Source organism: Ambystoma mexicanum, chromosome 4p, assembly GCF_040938575.1.
Source record: "Ambystoma mexicanum isolate Mex_15411 chromosome 4p, UKY_AmexF1_1, whole genome shotgun sequence".
In the NCBI taxonomy this organism is placed as follows: domain Eukaryota; kingdom Metazoa; phylum Chordata; class Amphibia; order Caudata; family Ambystomatidae; genus Ambystoma; species Ambystoma mexicanum.
The window spans coordinates 792,548,809-792,570,646 of NC_090927.1; positions in this window are offsets into that span (position 1 = coordinate 792,548,809).

Consider the following 21,838-nt stretch of genomic DNA (forward strand, 5'->3'; position numbering starts at 1 on the left):
CTAAATCCTTGACAGAATCTGAACGTAATTATACAGTACTAGAAAAGGAACTCTTAGCTATAAAAAAAAGTTGCCAGGAATGGAGACACCTCCTTTTGGGGGCTCCGCATCCTGTTCAGATTCGTACAGATCATAGGAACTTGAGAGTAGTACAAAATATGGAGTGTCAAAACAGTCGACAAGCTCGTTGGGCGTATTTTATTTCATCCTATGATTTTGTTCTCACTTACATTCCTGGAACCAATAACCAAATTGCTGATGCTCTTTCCAGAAGTTCTCACAATACACTGTCTTTTCTTCCGGAAAAGATGTGGCCACACACAACTTTTCTTTACTTTGAATCATCATATTTGCAAACAATACGAAAACAGTGTCAAGTGCTGACTCAGAAGGAATAAGTGATCATGATTTGAGAATGGAAGACAGACTTTACTTCCTAGAAAACCAACTGTACATACCTGAAGGAACATCAAGAAAAAAGGTATTATATATGTGTTATGACCATAAGACCGCAGGACATTGAGGAATCAAAACCACACTGGAACTCATCAATAGACATTTTTGGTGGCCGGGAGTAACACAAGACGTCAAGGATTATGTTTCCTCTTGTTCCATCTGCCAACAATCAAAGGTTCCCAGACGCCTGCCCACTGGACAGTTGGTTCAACCTAAGCTTCCCACTCGGCCATGGGAGTGCATATCTACAGACTTCATCGTAGAGTTACCACCTTCTTCACACAATACAACCATCATGGTGACCATAGACACTTTGACACAATTAGCGCATTTCATTCCCATGAGTCGATTACCTTCAGCAGCTCAAATGGCCTCTTCTTTTCTACAAACTATATTCCGTCTTCATGGACTTCCTAAACACATCATATCAGACAGAGGATCTCAATATATTTCCTCATTCTGGAAAATATTATGCAAAACCTTAGCTATACAACGAAACCTCACCTCGGGGTATCACCCACAATCCAATGGGCAAACTGAGAGATTAAATCAATCCTTGGAGCAATATCTATGTTGTTTTGTGTCAGCAGCTCAAGACAATTGGAGCCGTCTACTACCATATGCAGAATTCGCAATATAACAATTATTTTCACACAGCCATCCGAATGACACCTTTTCTATGCACCTTTGGATTCCATCCATCCAGTTTCCCTACCGTAACTCCTCAATCCACTAAAATCCCAGCTGTAGATGCACTGGTCTCTGATATCCAGAAAGGACATTCTACCGCTCTTGCTACCCTTTCAGAAACCAGAGACAGAGTAAAACAACAAGCTGATAAGAAACGCTTACAGGAACCCACTTACAAACCCAAGGATATGGTATGGCTCTCCTCTAAGTACCTTCCTAAACATTTGGTACCATCGAAACTGTCTCCCAAATATTTCGGGCCGTTTCCCATCATTGAGGTCATAGGAAAGGTAGCATATAAACTACGCCTCCCTCCATCTTGGCATCGGATTCATAATGTTTTTCATGTTTCCCAACTCAAGACACAAACATCAGACAGATTTAATATGGGCTTCAATCATACTCCCCCTCCAGTGGATACTCAAGAAGGTCCAGAATACGAAGTAGCAGCAATATGCGACTCCCAAGATACCATCACACTAAATTGCAATACTTGATTGATTGGAAAGGCTACAATCCTTCAGACAGGACTTGGGAATCTGCTTCATCAGTTCATGCCTCGAGGTTGGTGAACAAATTCCATGGCTCTCACCCCTGGAAACCTGGGGCAATCACCCCACGGGGAGGGCATACTGTCAGGAATTCGGCTCAACATTCTTGGAGGAAATGGAGAATGAGTCATTCTCGTTACCAACAATGGAACTCAAGGTGGCGCCTTATCAGCGTCATCGCCACAAAACACTTGCCACTCTAGTCTTTTCCAACATGGCGACCGCGTCTTCCCATTCTATATCTTTCCTCTCTATGGTTTGGTAAGACGCGTCAATTCTGTTCGCTGCACCGTGCCTTGCCGTTGTTTTCCTGCATTTCAGCTGCTTAGCCTCTTGAGACTTCACTAAGCCTCTCTCTCCTTTTTTCTGCGCCCCTCGCGTATCTGTTTTGTGTTCCTTCCTCGACTTATTCCACCTTTCCTTACCTTGCTTATTTCCCTTCTCCTCGTCTTGTTTCCTTGTTCCGTGCACTTGTGTTCAGATTTTCTTTTCTTCCGATGCTTATTCTTACCTCGTTTCTCTCGCTCCCTCTCCTCCCCATCTGCTATTCTTATAGCGTTGAGTACGGCCGGGCTTCTTCCCATGTCGGTGCTCGTTCCTGAGTGTGTTCACACTCCTCCCCTCCTAGCGGAATCTTCCTGCTTACACAAATACTTGGAATCATTCTTCCTCTTCAGCCTGCAGCACTTGCCGTCCTTCTACAGCATTTTCCATTGGACTTTGGAGACACCATCCTCCAGGAATCAGATTTGGGTTTTCTTCCCCAAGAGGGTTTCCCAAGGGTGCTGCCCCCGGGGTGCACTGAGTCCAGTTTCTGGCCTCTGAACACTTTGCGGGAAGCACCTATTGCATCGGAATCAAATCTACACTTCTGCTGTTCCGGACAATTTTTAGTACTTACCAAATTGTAATAGGAGTATGGGCACCAGCAGGCTTCCATGCGTTTGTGTGATCATCTCGTCTGTCCAACTTTCTCCCATCACATGACTGGACACCATGAAATTGAGCCTTTTCATGTATTTGATTTTATTTTCAATAGTCCTCTGACGTCTTTTGTTTTTGCTCGACCTTTCTGAACAGGAGCTCCTGTTCTTTCATGTTAATTGTATCCAATGTCAGCCAATTCCAGTTTGATAAGGCCTTGGCTTTCTTGGCTTGGTGAACTCCTTAGCTGAGCTTTTATTCTGTTTAATTCAATTGCTTTACTTAACTGCAACACTGAAATGAGGCCTTCTTGCTTTGTTCAGTACTGCTTTATACGTACTGGAAACATCCATCCATTATTTTGTCCATATGTATCTATAGAGGTATATATGTATATGTTGGTGCTTGCTGCGGTCTAACTATTTAAAAGCATGTGGCTAGCTTCATGATTGCTTTGCTGCTTGCGTTTCATTGCATCTGTACATGTTTAAACTAAGTATCTTCATCAGGTCTGTGGCATAAGTCTCTTCATCTTGATCCCAAGATGTCACTTATCCTTGGTACTTCTTTGTTCTTTATAAATCGCCTGCCTCTCTGGTCTGGTTATCTTTCTATATGGTGTCGGTTCAACTTTGTATGACGTCACCATTCATCTTTGCCATTTAGTTTCTCTGCTTCTTCAGGAATCTTGTTCAAATGGCCATTATATTGCCTTGTATGCAGGTATGGTTTCCTCACTGGTTACTTTACCTCCCATATTCTCTTAGGTATAGGTATTCTTATGGGTACTTCACAGAGCCCACGCTCTTCTCTTTGCTGGTTTATCTGTTCAGTATACGTCACATACTTTGGTTCATACTTTTCAGGTAATGTAGGCGGGGCAGTTGGAGTGGGGTTACTTGGCGCCTCCGACTACACTACCACCAGTCTGGTTTAAGTTTATCAAAGTAATATAAAGATTCTATTGATATGAACATCAGAAAAAATTCAATTATAAAAGACAAAACTAACAATGGTTTGTCAAACTATAAAAACATTGTATAATTGTGCAGACAAGGAGATATAAAAAGAAAATTCAGATAACTGTAGGGGTAAACTATTACCTCTACTATACATAATAAAGAATGTAAAACTATACCAAAAAGTGTAAACAAAAACACTTATTAATGCACGATTAATTCATTCAAAACGACATTATTGCATTCTCAATCATACCAATTCATACTCAATCGGATCACCCAACATGTTTCATTCCTCACACTCACACTATAAAATCAAGGGAAATTCATCAGGGGAAAACCTGTCTGTCAATTAATCACCAACATACAACATAAAAAACAGTGGTGCTTTGAATATTATCTTTGTCTTCAGTCTGAACAGAAGGTGTTGGCCGCTTAGTGGTCCAATTCTAATTAGCCCAGAATTTGAACACAGCATTCATGTTTGCTGTGCTGCAAGGGGATTATAGTGGGCCTTGCCTGAAAGAGAAAAACAGAACACAGGTATAGATAAACCTTATGTTCGAAGCAAAAATGCATTTTACCAAGAGTCAGGAGCCAGCTTGATGGGTAACAGACTTGTATGTTAATGAGTCTGAACTCTCAATGTCAGAAATGCATGCACAATGCGCTTGCTAATGCAGGTATTAGTGTCTCCTGAAATAAGGAGATCCCTGTCATGGGTCTGGACAGCAGTCCTTTTAGTTGTAAGCTGTAAATTGTTTAGAAGCATACAGTAATAGCACAAGGGTTTAAATAGCCCTGCACAGTGGATTTTGGAAGATGTGTTTTCTGGCTAGTTGTCAGAGCAAGACTGCAGCACAGATGCTGAAGATGCAGATTCCATTTTCAAGATATGCAGTAGCTCAGCACAGTGCATCTTGAGAGGTGTAGTTTCTGGCTGCGAGGCATAGAGCTTCAAAGAGTTAGGATTGATGAAAGGTTCAGATTCCAACTTCAAGTCTTCAATAGTGCTGCTCAGAGCAGTTTCCAGGAGCACTCTCCCCAATATCCTAGACCTGAAATGCTGAGCCCTGACAAATCCCCTCCCCCTACTAGCCACCATCATGAATCCGGCCAACTAGTTCATGCATATCAATGTTTGGACTGAGAAAACTGTTCCTGAATGCTTGCAAAAGAGAGATGGCAGGAACATGAACTGTTGTTTTTAATGGGCAGGGCACTGGACATTTCAAAAATGAAGAAATAATTCCACATTTTTAAAGAGGTTTTTTTATACTGCCGTTAATTGCCCTGGAGGAAGCAGACATTCAGCCCCCAGTCCGAGTGGATACTGTCTGAGATTTAGAGGTGGGGAGCCAGAGAATTCATGAGGTGAGCCGAGCCAGAGATGAGCCAGGTGTTCTGGCTTGACTCTACACTATTCAGGCTGACAAATGGCCTATACCTGGTGGCCTGTCAGCACACACTCCTATAGCACTGGACCCAACCATGGTGTCCTGCCTCTCCACCTCCTATAACCCAAGGCCTATAACTGGCATTCTGCCTCCCCTCCCCAACACAAAGCCCATACCTTTTGTCCTGTTTCCCTAATCGCACAACCTTCCATTCATATATAGCATCTTTCCTCTCCACCTCCCATATCACAAATACAATGCCAGTAGTCCCATTTGTTGCAGATGCTACATGGTGGATTGAGTGGAAGAGTGAGTGTGAAATAGGGAGGCCTCTGTGCTGAATCAGACTGAGGGTTTAAAAGAGGCACAGAAAGAACCTAAACTGTTAGAGGATAAAGCACAACAAAGCCACATCTTTGAATGAAAACAACAAAACTTTATTGAACAATTACAAAATTAAGTGAAAACCCACACACAGGCTGGTGCAGAGTGAGAAACAGAGTTTCCTGCACTGAAAGACAAATGCGAAGAGTGTGCAGAAACTGTGAGCTACCTCCAATGCAAATTGAATGACCAGACTGGTCATAATAGAGGGCTGTTTGATGGCATTATGGCCCTCAAATTGTAATGCTTACCTTATCTCTGTGGTAGCGCCTGGACCCTCTGGATCTCGGGTTGTGTTGATTGGACTGAGGGGCATGAGCTGATAGGGCTTCTGCCTAAAGGAGGGAATATACATGCATTAACTATGGAGCTTTTGTGTAGCCCCCCCAGATCCCTCCCTTAATGTCCCCCCTGTGGGTGTTAGGCTCGCCTAAGGGTTAGTGGTGTTGGGCTCTCTGTCCTGCTATCAGTTGCAGGGGTGCTATACTCCTGTCTTCAGTTTGTGCCACCAGTTACTTCACTGGTTTCCAGGTCCAGACCGACTGTGACCCGTGACGGGGACAAAGATGCTGTAGCTAGTAAGCTTTAAGAATTCTGTGAACTCTGCATGCTGTGATCTGCTTTACTAACTTGTCTTTCCTTCCATTGCAGGTCCAGAGCTCGAGATCGGCGGTAAGCATTATGCTGCTGATGCAGTGTAACGTGAAGCGAAGCTGCATGCCTGGTTGTGGCTTATATAGTATAGACAGCTAGGCTTGCACTTTCCAAAGGATACCCATAACCAGATTGTCGGCCATCTTGGTAGAACCAAGAAGACCACCACAACCCTAATAACAGATCAGGTTCCTTACTGCAATGCAAGCCAGATGTGCCATAACTGGTTCCAACTTGCCCCTTCTCCAGTTTTCTTGGCCCTGGGAGAATTATATATGTGTGAATGAGAGGGAAGCCTGAACTCTAATGATGGAAATGTGTGCAAGCATGGGGTGGTTCTGTTGGTGAGCATGACAGCACTCCCACCCAAAGCCCCTCTGAAGGAATGACTGCCAGGTCCCGGTTTGGTTGGGTTATTTCGATGGAACCTTGTTATCAATCGTGGTGCATGCATATTAGTAACGGGTTCCCAAGTTTGGTCTTGCAGCCCATACCTCTTCCAGTTTACTAGATAATACAGGGTGTTCCGAACTAGCTTTGAATCTAGGATATCTTTGACTTCATGTTCCGGTTCCCTTTCTACCAATCCTGGAGCCATAGACGTCTTGATATGAGTGCCAGGTTGGACGGGTTTGAGTAGGGGCACATGAAAAACTCAGTGAATGCGCATGTTGGAGGGTAAGGCCAGTTTCATAGCGACTGGATTGATCCTGCCTCAATCATATAGGGACCCAAAAATTTGGGATGAAATTTCTGAGGTCCTTTTAGTGGAATATGCCTAGTCGCCAACCACACAGGCGACTAGGCATATTCCACTAAAAGGACCTCAGAAATTTCATCCCAAATTTTTGGCATCACCCACTTGGTAGATGGGGGTTTCCTTTCGCCAATGGTATGCAAACATTTTGTGCCTATTTTTTGCCACTGACAGGAGCCCTGTCGCCTTTTTCAGAGTCTGGTAGATAGTATCATGCAAGGTCGTAACCGCCGGCATCTCCAGTTTTTCTGGTGGATCATAAACGGAAGTTCAAGGATACCGACCAAGAAGCATGTAGAATGGACTCTGACCGGTACAGGTGTGCACTGAATTGTTGTATGCATATTCGGCTATCCATAATATGTCTACGCATGTCAGCTCAGTTTGGTGGAGCATACATCAGAGGTACTGTTCCACTGTTTGATTACTCTGTTCCGTTTTTCTGATGGTTTGAGGATGATGGGTTGATTATAGACGTATGTTGATCTTTGCCAGGTTGCAGTTCTTCCTCCAAAATTGGGATACAAACTTGCTGCCCCGATCTAACACCACCACGAGAGGGAAACCATGAAGCCGGACTGCTTGTTCCGAAAGATCTTAGCCAGGGTGGAAGCAGTTGGGAGCCTTTTAAGAGCTCTAAAATGTGTACCATTTTGGACAAAAGGTCTACCACGACCAATATGGTGTTGTACCCATTGCAGGGAGGTAAATCCGTGATGAGGTCTAGAGATACTGTGTGCCAGGGCACTGGAGGTACTGCTGAAGGTTGCAAAATACCCAAAGGTTTCTGTCTTTGGGACTTGTTCTGAGCACAGATACTGCATGTTTGTATGTATTGTGTGACATCCTTATGCCAAGTCAGCCACCAATAAAACCATCAAATTTTGCCCATAGTCTTTGTGATTTCCAGGTGCCCTTCTACCAGGGTATTATGGTAGTTGGCCAAGTTCTGGTTTTATAATGTTGGCATTGGGAGATGCAATCGACCTTGATGATTTAGTAAGCCTTCTTGGAATTCTCATTGAGTATCCTTGGTAGCCCAACCCTTCAGATCCTCTGTAGTCATGGTTTGCCTTACTGCAGTTTTTAATTCATCCAGGGAAGTGGATGTGATTGCTAAGACGACTAGGAGTTTGTCTCCCGGGATGATGGCAACTGGTTTGGGCATAGCATATGCATCGTCTCCTTTTCCTAAGCGCTACAGTGCATCTGCCTTGCCATTTCACACCTCAGTTGACGTGATGATTGCGCCTTGGCTGTCCATAGATATTGTAAGTTTCAGTGGTCTGTGATGACCGTAATGGGGTGTCTTGTGCCCAACAAGTAGTGTCTGCATTCTTTGAGAGCCACCTTGACAGCCAAAAACTCCTTGTCCGTAATGACGTAGTTCAGCTCTGCGGGTGAAAACTTCTTGGACCAAACGCTACAGGATGCAGCTGCCCAGTATCTGGGTTATTATGAGAATGGACTTGTCCCATTGTGACGTTAGCAACATCAGTCTCAACCACATATGGGAGATCCGGCTTTGGGTGCTGCAAGACTGGGACCATCGCAAATTTGTGTTTCAAAGTTTGGAAGGCTTGTTCTGCCTCCCAGGACCAGTTAAACTTCTTGTTATTGCGGAACAGGGTTGTGATTGGGTGCACCAACTGAGAGAAGCCAGGAATAAAGCAGCAATAGAAGTTTGTGAACCCTAAGAAACTTTGGACCGCTTTCACGGAAGTAGGTGAGGGCCACTTGAGCATCGCATCGACCTTTCGGTTGTCCATCCGAATTCCCTGCGGTGTTAGGACAAAACCCAGGAACCCATCCTCAGATATATGAAAGGCACATTTTTTCAACTTCGCCTAGAGTGGATGTTTTATTTTCACATTTTTTTATTGCCATTTGTAAGCAAACAGTGGTGCAATAAATCATTGTGCATTAGTTACAAGTATGCATTAGGCTTACTTGGTGCATTCTGCCAAAATAAGCAAACAAAACAAAACAAGTCAAACAATATAACAGCAGTTCTCCACGCATGTCAACTAGTTCTTAGTGCTATCAGTTCTGTGGTCAGGCCTGAAGTAAAGACCAGCAACATTCCAATCGTACATAGTTGGGCCATGGTAACCAAGTTCCTACTCGATCTGGGAATATTAGAGCTGGCTGTAGGGCAAAAAGAGTAGCAAATCCAGCTATTTATGCAACACCTTAAGTTGTGGCAGGGTGTTCACAGTGGCTTATCATCTGAGGGGTGAAACATATCCCAAACCAATTGCTTCCATAACTCATAAGCTCCACCCGAGACTGCGTCTAGGCTCTGTGCCCACCTGGCCCATACTCTGGTACCTGCCACGGCCCAAGTTTCTAAGTCCCTATGCCAGCATGAATACTGTGGACCCCAGCTGACTTCCAGGACATGGCAATGCAATGCTTAACAAGGATACATGCCAGATCCATAAACTTAATGATGTGCTTGTGTCTACTATTCCTCGGGTCTGCACCTAGTAGGCACTCCAATGGATTTCAGTAATATCTTGTGACCCCAGCCTTCCAACATGCTTGCTCAACCCGGCACCAGAGACCCTGCACTGTGCAATGCCAAAACATGTTTATCAGATCGGCCACATCATCCCGACACCAGGGACAGGTTGACTGTTTACCTCTATTGAATTTGGTTACTTTACTAGGTGTCATATAGGTGCGGTGAAGCACATTTATTTGGATCAATTTGAAGCAGGCATTCTTGGACACATCTTTGGAAAACCTGAGAATATGTTCCCACCCCTCCTCTCTAATCCCTGCTCCTAGGTCTGATTCCCAGCATGTTTTTAGCTTGGAACTCTAGGGATTAGGTCTATCCATTAAGGTACCATACAGTCTAGACACTGGTAGCCAGCGATCCTTCAGAGAGAACATTAAGACCAGCATTGCTGTTGCCACCGGTTCCTCCGGCCACCCAGACCATTTTCGTTTAGCCACCCGCGCTATTCTCATATATCACAGGAACTGCCCACCAGGAAGTCCATTCTGCTCAATTATAGTGTCAAGTTCTTTAAATTTACCATTTTTTAACATGTCACTCCAGGTAGAGACTCCCCAGCCCTCCCAACATCGTGCCACCGCAAGATCATCTCTGTTCCTGCATACATCAGCCACTATCGGTACATCAGGTGAGTAAGGGCAGTATATCTTCAGTAATTTCAGTGGTCTATGTCACACCTTCCAGTCCAAAATGATTAGTAAAGGTGTAGTGTCCAGACAGTTCAATGGTAGCCATATCACGTCTCTGAGGTGGGCAGGTGCCACCAGCTGCTGTGGCAATAGCGACTCAGATGTAACCTCATATGATAGCCATTTCGTCATATAACTAAGTTGCTCCACCAGGAAGTAACATTCAGGTTTTGGGAACTGCACACCACCCTCCTTATAGGGTAGACACAGCGTTGCAGGGGCAATCCTATGACGGGATGGGCCCCACAGGAAACCCCTCAACAGAGAGTCCAATAAGTGGAAGAAGGAGACATTGATATAGTGGTGGATATGTGTAAAGAAGTACAAGAATTTAGGCAGGACAATATTTTTTATAATTGCTACTCTATCCATCAGCGAATGTTGGAGCCTAGACCAAAAGGACATTGACCTTCTCAACCCCTGCACCACCCCAACTTTGTTGTGTGTGTGCATGTCTTCAGGTATGTGCATGATGTTTACACCTAAGTATCTGAAGGAACCCACTTCGCACGGGAGCCCCATTTGCGACAAAGCGTCAACCTCATGCCCACCGAGTCCCGCCAATGGAAAAATGCAAGACTTCTCTCTATTAAAATATATCCCGGAAAATTTAACAAATTTGTCCAATACTTACATGACCATTGGTAGGTTGTGTTGCAGCTCCCCTATATACAGCAGGACGTAGTAGGCATATAATGATATTGAGTGTCTAGTCCCACCATCCCAAATGCCCGCCTATAATAAATGTTGCCATAGGTAGACCGCTAGGGGCTCTAGCGTCAATACACACAACATGGGAGTTAGTGAGCATCCCTGTTGTGTTCCACTTTGAATGTCCCACACCACTGACACCTGCCTCCCAGATTTGACTCTGGCAGTCGGAGATGTGTATAGGATCCTTACCCACCTTAAAAACTGTTCACCAGACTCAAATCCCTGCAATGCTGCAAACAGCCATTCCCAATAAAGTGAATCAACAGCTTTAATTGCATATAGTGATACCACCATGCACTGTTCGTGGCATTCAATGGTCTATGCAATAATGTGTTGCAGTCGGCTGAAATTCAGGGCGGTGCTTCGGCCTGGAATAAAACCTGTCTGGTCGATATGCATCAGGCCTGCAATCACTCTGCGGAGCCGCTCTGCCTATATCGTCAATATATTCATATAATAATTGAGCATTGCCAGGGGCCGGTATGATTCACATCTATCCGTGGGTTTTCCCTGGTTTAGGCATCGGGACCGCCAGGGTTTCCCGCATGCTTGCCGGGAGTGCACCATTAGTGTAGGCTTCATCAAAGACCTTGAGCAACACTGGGGCTAGTGTCAAATTATACATTTTATCAAATTCAGGTGCAAGTCCATCACTTCCCAGTGTTTTGCTTGTAGCAAGTGAAGCAATCGCATCATGAACTTCTTCTACAGTGATGGACTGGTCTAATGTGGCCGGCTGTGCGTTCTCTAGCTTGGGAAGCGCCATTAGTGAGAGGGCCACCATTAAATCTTCCTGGGAACCTGCTCTTCATGACTGTACAGCTGGGAGTAAAGCCTGGCATAAATATTGTTGATTCCAGATTATGTCCTGCATATACTCCAATCTTCCTCATGCAACGCAGTGGTCAGGTGTCTGGGGTGTTCCCACCTACACAGCCACAATAAAGGCCTTCCCGGCCTATCCCCCTCTGCATGCGCTCTGTTGGTTCTTGCAACATAATCGGATTTGGATAACCTTTCCCACACCTCAAGGCAGCGCTACTGGGTTTTAGCCAACCTCTCTTCACTCGGTTGCAGACCCATATTCTGGGCCTCCAAGTCTCGAATCTCATCTTCTAGAGTTTCCAGTTCTGCCCTCAGCATAATTCAGATACCCCCAGCACTAGTTATTAAATCTCCCCTGACCACCACCTTCAGGGCTTCCCAGACAGTACCCCACTCCTTTACCCTGCCCACATCATGTTCTAAAAACTCTACAAGTGTCATCTGCAACTTGTCTCTAAAGACTTGGTCAGTCAGAGCATCTTTAGGCATGCGCCACATCGGGATGTGGGCTCTCTTGTTCCCTAGATTCCAAGCAACCACCAGAAGGTAGTGGTCTGATATTGTTCTCCCCAAATACTCTGCCCCACACATATCAGCCATCTGCCGTCACCCAACAAAGATGTAATCAATCCTGGTGTGCAAGGCAAGTGGTGCAGAATAGTAGGAGTAACCCCTACCCTCGGGATTCACTTCTCTCCATACATCCACTAAATCCAGGTTAGTCAGTGCCACATTGAGTGCAGCAGATACAGACGACGGATTTCCCTGGATTTGAATAGAGGATCTGTCAAGGACAGGATCCCTAGCACAATAAAAATTACCTCCCGATAAGAAGAAGCACTCCTGATGATGTGCGACCCGGAAACAAAGTGTGCGAACGTGGATGGAATGCCGTGGTTCGGGAAATAAGAGTTAACTCTGCACACCTCAATATGGTCAATGTAACCCCGCAAGATGAGGTACCCCACTTCCTCATCTGCCTCCATCTCCAGCAGCTGGAACGGCAAAGTGTCATTTAACCAGGACAGATAGGTAACCAGGATCAGTACCACCCACCAACAGCACAGCAGGTGTCCCGCTGTCACCTGGATCCCACTCACGCCACCCAAAATCCCAGAAAGAGGGAGGTGTAATGTCCACTACGCCACCAGATGCCAGGTCTCCCAACCAACGTGCAGCACACACAGAGCTTGTTATGGGTCACAGCAGGGGCCGTAGTTAAGCTGACACCAGCCCTTGTCACCGGGGGTCAGTTCAGGTGGAGTGGGTTCATATGGAGCGAGAACTTAAATCCCTCACCAGGCAGGTCTGCAGCGTAGCGATGATATCTCAGACCCTGCAATGCCTACTTTGGTGTGGCAGGTCTTTCAGATAAAATGGCCAGTCCCTTGTCCGCTCTTACCCGTGCCGCTTCTCAAGCAGCAGGCATCAGCTGGTGTGCCTTTGCTCGCTCCAGGTCCCAAATCGATCCTCGTTGGAGGACAAGTGTCCAGTCGGTCATGCTTCTCAAGTCCACTCGCCACCACTCTGATCAGGCACCCGTGGGCACCAACCCGCCAGCCCTGCAGGCAGGACAGCGCACGGGTGAAGGCACACCGTATGCCTCAGTCCGGCATGTGATCTCTGTGAGCCAGCAGGCCGGCGACCCAGGCAACCCCCAGTAGTGGACACACCAGAGATTGATCCAGCACACAAGCCATGCAAGGTGTGTTGTACAGCACTGCAGCCCCTCCATCCCTCCTCCTCCTCATCACTGCGATGCAGCTCCGGCCACCATCTTCCTCCTCACAGGGCCAGATTTCCAGCTGCTTGTACTGCGACAAACCAGTCCGATTTTGATCGGAGCAACGCCTCCCAGCAGGACACTAGAATCCCCTGCAGGTTGATGTCCTTGCATGTGGTTAGATTTATCTATTACCACCAAACAGCAAGATCAATTAAGGATCATGATAGGCGCTCCATGAATTCACAGCCTCACCACATGGGCTCAGGCCACGCCCCTCACACATAGTTGAGGTTGCCGTAGTTTTTCTAGGACAGCCCGCACAAGGGATATGTGGTCTTGGAGGGTGGTGGAATAAATCAGAATGTCATTGATGTAAACCACCGTGCATACAACCAAAAGCTCTCACAGGACATCATTCATGAAGTATTGGAATGCCACAGGGGCGTACATAGCCCGAAGGGCCTCACTTGGTATTCAAAGAGACCGAATTTGAAGCAGAAGGCAGTTTTCTATTTGTCCCCACTCTTCACTCGCACCAAATGGTATGCCCCCCTGAGATCCAATTTAGTGTAGATGCCAGCATTCTTAACTTGGTCCAGGAGCACAGGTATCAACGGGAGTGTGTCTCTATTCTTGAAGGCAATTTTTTTCAACAAACGATAATCGATATAACATTTTAGGTCCCCCTCCTTCTTTGGCATGAAAAAGAGGGGATAGACTACTGGGGACTTAGATGGTTGTATGACACCATTGGCGAGATACTGATCTATGTAAGCCTTGAGGTGGAGATTTTCCTGTTCTGTCAGAGCATAGATACGGATACAGGGAACTTGAGAACCCGGAATAAAATCAATTTGACAATCATACGGTTTATGCAGCGAAAGGGTAGTAGTGCCAAGGTGATCCTCCCATTCGACAACTGGAACCTTTTACATAAGGAATCACCAATCTTTAAGACAGCACTTACGCCTTCCGGCTTGTGGTTTCTCCTTTAGATTTGGGACACATCCAGGCCCACTTCCAACCCCTGGGATCCTGCGGCTAACTTAGTGACCAGGAACCCACGGCTAACTTCAAGTGCACTTCGCACCAACAATCCAACAAGCATTGAGGATTGTCAAAACACAGCACCCAACTGCTAACACAGCAGCAGGTAAGCTGTGCACTGATACCCTTTCCAATGTATCACCTTGGCACTACTTAGCCATTATTCATTAATTTCTGAAATATTTCACTACACCCCGAGATCCTAAAAGCCTCTATCTCCCCCACAGATTTCACGGACAGCACCACATCTGATGTCAATCCTGATGAAGGCCAACACCCAAACAGGCTCCAAATCTAGCCCAAGATGGCCGAAACACACCTGTGTCGATCTCCTGTGACACAACTGCAAAAAACTCCCCTCTGTGTATGTTCTGTAGATTTTGTTGTGTACACCTTGTGTTAACTATACCCTGGACTATTTTCCGTCCTGGGTGTGCCTTACTCCAACTGTAGGTTCATCCTACTATCATATGTGACTGTGCCCTCGTGTGGAACTTTTACCTCTACACTACAGAGGTCGATATTCATTTTATATTTCCACTGTATATAATCACTACCTGTCTGTTGTCATTTTACTTTTGTGCTTATCGAAAGTTCTGTAAAATAATTAAGAAATTCAAGATTTTATGTGCTTGAAATAAATGTATATGTTCAGAATCACACAACCGCTTATAGGATCTCTCATCCTGATTATTGTTTTATTTATATGTGTACCTACCTGGGTATATCAGGACCCCGCCAGGCGCCCTAAATATTTTCTTCATTCTCACCTGAGTACTCCGGTTTCTTTGCCAGACTGAAGGACCAGGATAATTGTAAATGGTCCACCTGTAAGGTGGACATTTTTAAACATCTCTCTATACATAGAAACAAACAAGAGACCGGAAGGGTGTATTTAATTGACAATGTGGGGAGTATCAGGCGGCTAGGGAGTATGGAAACCGACCCAGATCAAGAAACTCTGCAACCCCAAAAATGGAATTTTGTGAAGAAGCTAAATTGTGTATTTGCGCAAACTGCCCGATGGGTGAACACCAATAGTAGGGAGTTCATAACCACCTGTTTCCATGTGCTCCCCAATTACATTATGACTCAGTTGGTCCGCGATTTTCAGGAGCACAGGACCCTACATTGGGTAATTGAACAGGCCACCAGGATCTATGAGCTCCAGAAGCCCACTGAGAGTAAAAACAAACCCAAAATCTTCAAACCATCTAACACAGAGCTGCTGCTAAATTGGCAGAGGTGAAAACTACCCCTCCTTTACACCTGGAGATGTTAGGCCCTAAAGATACTCCTCCTGCGAAAAAGGAAAATGGAAGGCAGAAGGAAACCCCGGCCCAGCCCAATCGAATGGTAGTCAGGCAGGGGTCTAGAACAATGATCCCTCTGACACTTCCACCTATGAAAGCCCTAGGTATAGGGTACCAAACCAATCCTTGGATATGTATACACTCCCCCACCCCAGCAGAGGGGACCCAACCAGGTCAGTACTGCCCTTGGAAACTTCCCTCCAAACTTCCCTCAGGAGAGAAGTATCACTTCACCTCCCAACATAAACTTTTCCCCCAGATAACACCGAATCAGAGCTTCCAAAAAAATCTCCCTCTCCCTCCCAAGTTCCAGGACAATAGATCCCTGTACCAGGGAGAAGGGAGAATCAGGATGGAAAATTATGGGGGAAATTTCCGGTGCCTGAGCTACTCCGAGAGAAGGGACAGTTACTCTTTTCGGGAGAAGCAAAGGTACGACTCACTACAACCCAGAAAAAGTCTTGCAGCTGGAGCAACAGGACCAGGACCAGCAACTGATGGTTGAGCTGGGGTGCATACTGAGAGCTCAGTCCAACCCTCAAACCAATCCAAACCAATCCAGCTTCCCAGAATTCCCCAACACTCAGGTCTGATGCATCAGGGGGAAATGACGGGAGGAAACGTCTGAGATGCCAAGCCCTAGAGGAAGCTTCCTTTATCACCCAAACCAAACCCCTTGAAACCTCTCAGCCTGAAAGTGACACTTCTACCCCAGGGAAGTTAGAACCCAAAGAGCAAAGGGTAAGTAGGAGAGGCCAAAGAAGAACCTGCTTTGTGGAGTTAACGATCATCACCTTCAAAAGAGAAGAGTCTCTGGAGGATTTGCCATGCCCGATTTGGGCGAAATGGGAAACCTGGCCTATGTAGACGATGTTCTGATCAAGAGCTTAACTGTGGAGATACATATAGCAGTAAAACGCTATGTTCTGACCCAGTAATAGAAAGATGAGGCAAAACTGTCCTTTCAGAAGGCACTGTGGTGTAAGACCCGAGTGAACTTCTTAGGGCATGAGATCACCCGTGGGGGTCTTAATCCCCAGGCAAAGAAGTTAGAAGCATTATTGAAATTAAAAGACCCTACTACTCTGCGAGAATTAAGAAGCCTTCTTGGACTCACTAATTATTGTCGAAAGTTCATTGAAGACTACACAGAGGGAGGAGTCAGGTGCGGAGCAATCCAAGGCAGTTATACAACTGAAAACAAGCCTTACCCAGGCTCCTTGTTTGGTTACCCCATAAGGAACAAGGAGTTCTTCTTGGAGACGGGGTTCTCAGATACTTGCCTAAATGGTATGTTACCAAAAACATGACAAGGTCAACAAAGTCACCTCGTATGCAAGCAAAACTTTGTCCTCAGTGGAGGATAAATTCAATGGCCCTCATTCTAAGTATAGAGGTAGTCATGGCGCTATTTGCGCCATGACTGCCTCCCATACCGGTATCGACTCCGGTTTGGTGAAAGGGAGACGTACCGGTCCAGTCTGACCTTGGGGGGACCGGTAAGTCCCCATTCACCAAGCCATTCCCCATTCCCATTTGAGCCCCCATTGGGCTCAATGGGAATGGGGAAGTAGCTAATAACGGATCCGCAAATTGCGGTACCGTTATTAGCTCTAAAGTCCCTTAACGGGTCCCGTCCTTAAGACCAGGCGTTAAGGAAGGGACCCGCTAAGGGAACTCGTAGTAGGGCGCAAAGGGATTACCGGTACCGGTGTCCTTACCGGTGCGGTAATCCCTTTGCGCCGAACTCGGAATGAGGCCCAATGACTGTGAAGAGGCAATCCTGGGAATGGTGTGGGCATTGAAAAACTACCGGACATTCATCGAAGGTGAGCACATCATCGTTGAGACTCCTTGCAATATTTACAAAGTTACAGAATCTGCGTGGGAATGTCAGTAATTCCAGAATTACTTCCTGGATCCTGTCCATGCAAGGCTTTCCTGTGGAGGTCAGACATGGCCAAAACAAGAAGAGTCTGGTGCAAGGCTTTGCGAACTTGCATGATTGTGCTCAAGATAACTGTCTCAAGGACAAAGTCTGAGGATCAACAATAACATGGAGGCGTACTTGACTTCCCTACACAAGGTCTATGAGTAAGACATGTGTCAAGGGATACCTACAATTTATGTGGATGGGTGCTCCTACCATGTTGACAATAACAGGGAAAAATAACTAGTGGCTGGCATTCGGGATGCCTGGGTGAATGATACTCCAGAGCCCTCTGCTGGTTATAAAATAGGACTCCAAAGTAATCAGGCCATCCTCATTGCAGTGCACCACCAACTCAAAGAACTGCTCATGATCACTGACTCGGATTATGTCAATGGGTTTGTGGAGCACCTGAAGAATGGAGGCTTGCTTTGTGCCAACCACAAACCCTTAAAGCACAGAAAACTGATCCAGTCAATTGATAATCTGGTGACCTCTAATGAGATGACCATCTAATGTAAGAATATAAGAGGTAATTCCAAAATAGAGGGGCCTGATAAGACTGGGAATGACCTGGGTGACCAGCTGGCTGAAACCAGAGCTCTGCAGGGGTATTTCACAGATACCCTGCTGAGTGAAATCCAAATCACTGCTGTCACCAAGTCACAAACTAGTGCCAACAGTGAACTCTTGAATACCCAGTGGTGTAAAGATACCCCAGATGCAGATTTGATCACTGCACAGAAAGTGGACATGATTATCTGAAGTTTCACAAGATGTTCCGGTTTCAAGACAGTTTGTTGGTACAGAGAGCCTTATCTGGATGTGACCAGTGAGTGGTACCTATCTCATTCCGAAGCCTGATGTTGAACAACGTCCATGACGCGGCTACTGCCGGTCATAGGGAGTTTACCACAACATTGGAAATCTTGCGTGAGGTTGCCTACTGGCTGCATATGGGCCAGGAACTCATCATTTACCTAACGGGGTGTCTTATGTGTGCTCAATTTTAACCTAGTTCACTCACACACACAGCTCCCCTACAAAAAAAGGGAATGACACTGCCTTGGTCAGATTTGCAAGTCAGTTTCATCGGGCAAGTGGTTTGCCCCTCCCGAGGAAACAAGTTCATATTGACTACAACATGCTTGTTCACAAAGTGTGTAGAATGTCTTCCTGCCCCTAATTGTAAGGCAGTGACAGCTCCCACACTAATCATCAATATTATCCTTTCTTGTTTCGGCCTCCTGCAAAGGATTGAGTCAGATCGAGGAAGTCATTTTACCAGTGAGGTGATGGCGGAGATGTGGGAGATCCTAGGGGTAAAAAGAATACTCCACATTGCCTACCACTCAGCCTCGAGTGGGGGATAGAGAGATACAACAAGGCAATTGTGAGAATTTTAAAGATATTCCGAGCAGACACTGGACTCAGTTGGGAAATCCGATTATTGCTTGTCCCGATGGCGATTAGTTCGACACCATCTTCTGCAACAAAAATGTCTCCATTTGAGCTTATGACCGGATGAAAAATGGTGTTACCTCATAATCTGCTCTATAGAACTCAGGAGCAGACAGAGATGTAGCCAGGATTGTCCAACAAGTGGGGCCTGAAGCTAATGTAGTTGGGCCCAGCGTAGTGACATTAGCATCTTTAAATGTCCACAAAGTGCTGCTGAGTGTGCATTTACATATTGCGGGTGGAACTTGTCTACTCAGCCCCTACTTTGTCTACGCCTCTGGGAGCAGACACTGATAAATACATCCATCACTCATGAATACATTGAAAATTTAAGGAAGCACCTTCAGCATGTTTTGCTTATGCTCAGCACAATTCAGAAAAGTTGGCCAAAGGAATGAAAACATATTATGATCTAAAAACCACCAAAAAGGAGTATGAGGTAGGTGGCATGGTTTACCTGTACAATTTCCAGAGGAAGCAGAGCAGGGAATAGAAATTCCTTCATCTTGGCGTAGGCTTTGAAATTGTAGATAAAATATCACCTGTTTCCTATAATATCTGCATCCCAAAAGGAGAACAGACAGAAGAGAAATGGGTCGACATCAATCAGTTGAAAAGCTGTCATGCAAGACAAGTTTTACGACTAAATAAGGAGCCCAATGAAAGTCGAGCTGAGAAACCATCTGCGGAATGAGAGGTGAGGATGAAAACCCTGGATGGAGACTTATAACAGGTGAGTCATTTTATTGATATTATTGAGAAATATTAAAAAGGAAGTTGTAAAAAAAAAGAAAAAAAATGAAAAAAGTATCATGTCAGTGTTCTGAAATGTCATATCCCTTTCTATCTAAAGTTTTTTTTCTCGCATGCTATGCCCTATCTTCCAGGGAAATATGCTTTGCAAAAAATTCGGAACCTCTCTTTTTCTTCTTATTTCTAGATAATTAACCTCCTTCCATCACAGCTTTGGTGTCCGGTTCCATCACAGCTTGGGTATCCAGAGGATTGGATTCCGGGGAGAACCCCAGGGACCATAAAGAGGAGGGGGGTTCTGTCCCATACCCCAATGACCGAAAAGATGGAAGTGGAGGTCGAAGTGCCCACTCCCTAAGGAAAGAAAACGAGTCAGACTGGCTTCAACAAAAAACACTTTGGAGGAAGCCCCCACTCTCCCCTGTTCATTCCTGTAAATTATCCATGAAAGGGCCAGGGGATGTGTGGGGTTTAATGATAGCCCCAGCATGACAACAGGAAAGGCAAGGTTGAGCCTTACTGTGAAATACATTGGTCTAATGGGAAAAGACACATTGAAATATACATGCCAGCCCAAACCTTAACACAGAGACAGGGCCTGGTGAGTGAAAATATGTGTCTTGCTGAAATGACAAAGTAAACAGTGTATCATGGAAATATGTGTTTTGCTGAAGATGACACAAGGTACAGTGTATTAAGGAAAGTGTGTGTCTTTATGCAGTTGAAACACGAGTATGCTGAAAAGTAAAATCAGATTGCAGATTGAAAAGATGCTGGCTGAGAGATAAACGCAGCATTTTCATTGAAACTTCCACACATCAAAATGCTGTGCACTTTGAGAAATTAAATAAGTGGGCCTCACTTGCTAAATTCAAAACTATGTTAGAATCTTCCATTTAAGGTGACTGCGGCCGACTTTTCAGCACAAAAACTGATATCTGGTCAGTAAAAATGCATTTCTGAGTGATTAAACTGAACAGCAGCCCTTCAATTTCAATTTGTCATATTAATTAAAATGCTGCATGAAAGAAGAAATTAATATATTAGTAAAAATAGCATTGAGCAATGACAGAAAGACACAAATTGCTTAAATAATAAAATGCTTTAATGGGAATAGAATGCCACGATTGAAAGGGCTATTTTGTTTCAGATGCAACATCTGAATCTCTTCGGAGCACAAGAAAAACATGCATTTGTTTTGGGTTGCCAAGCAGATTTCTCAAATGCCACATTGGAGGCCTGCCTGGCTCATTATCTGGAAGGGTGATCTCTGTGAAGCTGATGCACACCAAGGCCCTCATTCCAACCCAGGTGGTAAGTTCCCTACTTTACCACCATGGTGTAAACTCTGTTTACACCATGGTGGATGGCAGATTTACTGCCCCATTCCAAAGTGAGTGGGGCGGTAAATCCCCAATCTCCATTTACCCTTCCCCATTCCTATTTTTGCCCCATAGGGCATAATGGGAGTGGGGAAGGCGCTAATTATGGCACCGTAAATTACGGTGCCGTAATTAGCGCCAAGGACGCTTAGCGCCTTGGTACTTAACGCCTGCTAAAAGCAGGCGTTAAGGTGGAAATCAGGCGTTAAGGGTTAACGGCGCCGACGGCGCAGTTAAACCCTTAACGCCTGGGTTGGAATGAGGGCCCAAGTATTTACAATGGGCCAGCTTCACCCAGGACCAGCCAGAGTGGGTGAAAATGATGGACAATACAGATTATTAGATCGGAATTGTGGTCAACTCAAGATTAGAAGGACACGATGGGAAATGCCAGCACGGCCTCCTAATGTCAGAGACCAACTGGTGATAGAGATAGAACCTCTTCAGCTCAGCAACTCTCAATGAACCAAATGATAATGGCTTTTACCCCAGCCTTAAGTCAACATTCAGCCAGAGACTGGAGAGGCTCTGAACCACGTATTTTCAGACAATTAAACCTATATGAAGAAATGGGAGTTTGGATTTGCATATATGTTTGAACATTTCCATTAGTTTAAATCGACTATCATAATTCTTCACTTTCTCAGCAATGATAAGTCACATTGAGCCCATTCAATGTCTTTCGAATGTTGATGACAA